Here is a 4,079-nt window from a genome sequence, read left to right on the forward strand (position 1 = left end):
AATAGCCCAATAGGCTTAAAATGAGCTAATTATTGTCATAGGAAGTTACATAGCATTTTGAGGAGAGGAAAAGGACAAGCAGCTGACTATTGGCCCATTTTCCAGTGGTGAACAATTCTGGGACTTGCACATGATTTCTCACTAATGCTTCATGTTGAGCACTTTAGATAGACATCACCTATATATCTGTTAAGCATGCATAATGGTTGGCTGCTCATGAAACCCCTTATTTTACAGGTGAAGAAACTAAGGTCTAAAGATGGGAAAGGCTTTGCCCAAGGTCTCACAGGTAGTGAGAGAACCAGTAGTTATGGTCGGGGGCTCACCCCATCTCCTTGATTGGCACTACCATGCTATCTCCTCCATGAAGTCTTCCCTGATACCTCCAACAAGAAGGGTCTCCTCCCCACCCCCATCCTTTAGGTGTCACTGACTTCTAGGTGCTTAATCATGTTCTCACTTCTATAATCATTCTTTATTTAGTTTTCACAGGGCCATGTTTGGTCTCCATTCTTACCTAGTCTTTAGTCATTGAATGAGTATTGCCTCAGACAAACTGAGACCTAGGAAAGGTGTTAATTTAGAAAGGCCAAGGTCATCCACTTGCATCCAAAGTTGGCCATCGCCCATTCACTAATTTTTTTTTAATTTTTCTTCCCACTTTAATTGACCATGATAAAGCCATGACATTTCATTTGGTAACCTGCTTATAATTATAAAAATCATTCCACCGGGCCTGACCTGTATTGCCCTGGGCAAAATTTCCAGGCAGTTCAAATCCCATTCTGCCCTGTTCTTACAAAGTGTATATAAAAACAATGTCTGTGGCATCCTAGGTGAAGATGAATTCAGTGGATGCATATTGGAGGTGAAGGCGATGATTGTCCTTGACAAGCTTCTATGTCCGGGTCCTTTACCTTGTATATCCTGACCAACCAATGTTCTGTGGTATATCCTTCTTCTAGGCCATCAAGCTCAAAATCTTTGTTACCAATCTCAGCATTTCTGACCCCGCCATAGCCTGGTGGACACTTGGCTTCCATGTAGACCTGTCCAAAGCAGTAGTAACACATCTTGTAGATGAGACAGTTGAGGTGCACTGGGAAACCTTCCTGGTCAACACAAAATTCCCCAGTTAGGGTACAGTAGTTATGCTCCTTGATTTGCTTGCCTGTATCTGTGCTCCCCCCAATCTGGACCATCCATAGAAACTTGTTAATGTCATCAGAAGAATATCTTGTAGAGCCTCCAATACGACTAACATGTAGCTGACATCAAGCTTCCTCATGATCTCATAGGCCTTCTCTTCTGTGGATGCCATGGCCTGCCCTACGTGAGAGATGTGAGTATTGTTGTCTACTAAGATTGTCCTGTTTGCCATAGCTGCTCTCTGGTAGCCATAATCCCACCATGACATGATCATTGCATCCTCTGGAGTATTGTGCCTAAGCCAGTAGTATGCCTTTCTGAATTAGTCAAATATGATTCTGCTTCCATCTCCACCTCATGCAGAAAGCACAATAGAAGGAGAAGAGTAGGCTTCACTGGCAACCCATGTTGAGTGGAAAGTGTAAATGATAAGGAAGAAAGTCATGACCAAGATCATCCCACTTGCCACCTCATTCTTGATAGAGTAGGTAGAGTCCTGTTGCTCCTTACTCTTCTTATCTGGACGACTAATGTCCAGATTTTTCGTGTAGGTGGAAAGGACCTTGGAGACCCCAGTGCCAGGAAGAATGCACATCAGGGAGGTGAGGACTAGCATCAAACATACCATTACAACTGAGAAGTACATACTGATCACACCATACATGATGATAAAGATCTGGGCATCAGACAAATTGCTTAAGTAGTAATAGAGGCCAAATGGGAACATGAAGACTAAGAGCTGTAGGTCAAAGTAGTAAGAAGACCAGGTGGTAGGTTGATGCTCAGACACAAAGGCAATGATAGGGATGTTGTTCTTAGCATAAGAAGGATCCAGCAGAGAGTAGAAACATCCCTTCCAGGGAGAAATTTTTCCTGTCAGCATGTGGACAGCTCCCAGAGTGAGGAGGATGAAACCAACCTAGGAGGTAACACTTTGGAAGAGCACTGGATTGCTGAGGATTCAGCTTTCTTAGCAGGTAATCCACGAAGGTGTGGATCTGGCAAAGGCCAAAGACCCCAAAGGCTGCCATGTGCTCTGATTATAGGACAGGCTGGAAGCCCACAAAGAAGATCTGCATAGAAAGGATGGTCCCTAAGCAGTATGCAATACAGTAAGCCACATAGATCCAGTGGGAGAAATGCCCTCTAAGCATCAGCACCAGTACATGAAGAGGGATGAAGCTGATCAAAAACATATAACCTCCCCATGAGGAGACCATGTAGAAATAGGCAAGGGCACATTTGGCAGCCCAGTAGGCAGAGCCTGTCTTTACTGCCTTAATCCACACATAGGAGGTGAGCAGCATGTAGAAGATGGCAATCTTTTCATTATCATGGGAACCTGCCACAGATTGGGATATATACCCAGGAACCACAGCAATCATGGAAGCAGCAAGGAATCCAGCACCTGCATCCTTGAGCTCTTTAGTAAAGGGGTATGTGATGATGGTGGTGAAGGAAGAGAAGAGAGGAGCCAGGAAAATGAAGACATTCCGATTGTCCATAGTGATATGGGAAAAAATGTAACACATGGTAGATTGTAGCAGAAGTGATCATTAAACCTGGATAAATTGTTGCTCCAATGATTTGCCCCAGAGGGTACCAGGCCCAGTCATCGAACCAGTTATGGAATTTGTAAAATCCCTCCTTAGGAACCGGGTAGCTCAATAATTAAAATATGGGTCAAACTCATGGATGACACTTTCAAATCTCAGAACAGCAAACAGGTATGTGTAAAAAGATAATACAGTGGCCATTGACAGGATAAGAAGCTTCAGAAAAGTGTCTAGCCACAGAAATCCCAGCTTGGTCATCTTGGCATCAAAGGTAATGATGGATGACACTCAAACAGCTGGGCTGCGTATTGCCGGGTTTTGGTCCTCTCCCCTACTAATTTCTTGCCACTAGAATTCAAGGACTCTGGAGGAGAGAGTGAAGCTGAGGACTCTACATAGCCCCGCCTCACTTAAATCCAATTCAAGGGAAAGTCAAGATGTCACCCTCACGATGGCATTGGTCCTCTTTGAAAAGGAACCACAGGGGGGCAGAGCCAAGATGGTAGCTGGAAAACAGGGACTAGCGTGAGCTCCCTGCCAAGTCCCTCCAAAAACCTATAAAAAATGGCTCTGAACAAATTCTAGAACTGCAGAACCCACAAAATGGCAGAGGGAAGCAGGGTTCTAGCCCAGGACAGCCTGGATGGTCTCTGGGTAAGGTCTATCCCGCATGGAGCTGGGAGTGGAGCAGAGCCCAGGATGGGCAGCGTGGACCAACCAGACCAGGAGCTGGGTGGAGTGGGCCCTAGCGCCCTGAATCAGTGAGCTGCAGCAGTTACCAGACTTCTCAACCCACAAACACCAAAGACAACAGAGAAGGTTAGTGGGAAAAGCTGCAGGGGACAGGGTGATAGAGTTCATGGTTCAGCCACCACCCAGGGGGCAGCGGAGGTGGGGCAGCTACAGAACTACGGCTACAGTTGCTTCTGGCTCCAGGCCCACCTGGTGGGAGGAATTAATTGACGGATCAGAGTAGGAGTGCAGGGCCTGCTGAAGATCGAAGTCCAGTCTGGATTTGGGGCTCTTGGGGAAGGAGGAGTGCTGGTGTGGCAGAGCTGGCTGTAATAGCTCTGAAATCAACAGCACATCCCCCCAAGCTTGGAACATAGTACTCTTTACTCTACAAGCAGTCATAAGCCACTGAAAAACTCAAGGGTCAGGTAAGTTGGCTGGGAACATGGCCAGGCAGCAAAAACGCACCCAGATTCAGTCTCAGACTTTGGAATCTTACTTTGGTGACAAAGACAACCAAAACATACAGCCAGAAGAAGTCAACAAAGTCAAAGAGCCTACAACAAAAGCCTCCAAGAAAAACATGAACTGGTCTCAGGCCATGGAAGAGCTCAAAAAGGATTTGGAAAAGCAAGTTAGAGA

The 4,079-nt window shown here is 45.8% G+C and overlaps 1 pseudogene; it reads right to left on the minus strand.

Annotated features, from left to right (window-relative positions):
* Window positions 1-848: 848 nt before the first annotated feature.
* Window positions 849-2,963, minus strand: LOC118833040 (annotated as a pseudogene).
* Window positions 2,964-4,079: the final 1,116 nt, after the last annotated feature.

Source organism: Trichosurus vulpecula (assembly GCF_011100635.1).
Source record: "Trichosurus vulpecula isolate mTriVul1 chromosome X unlocalized genomic scaffold, mTriVul1.pri SUPER_X_unloc_1, whole genome shotgun sequence".
NCBI classification, from domain to species: domain Eukaryota; kingdom Metazoa; phylum Chordata; class Mammalia; order Diprotodontia; family Phalangeridae; genus Trichosurus; species Trichosurus vulpecula.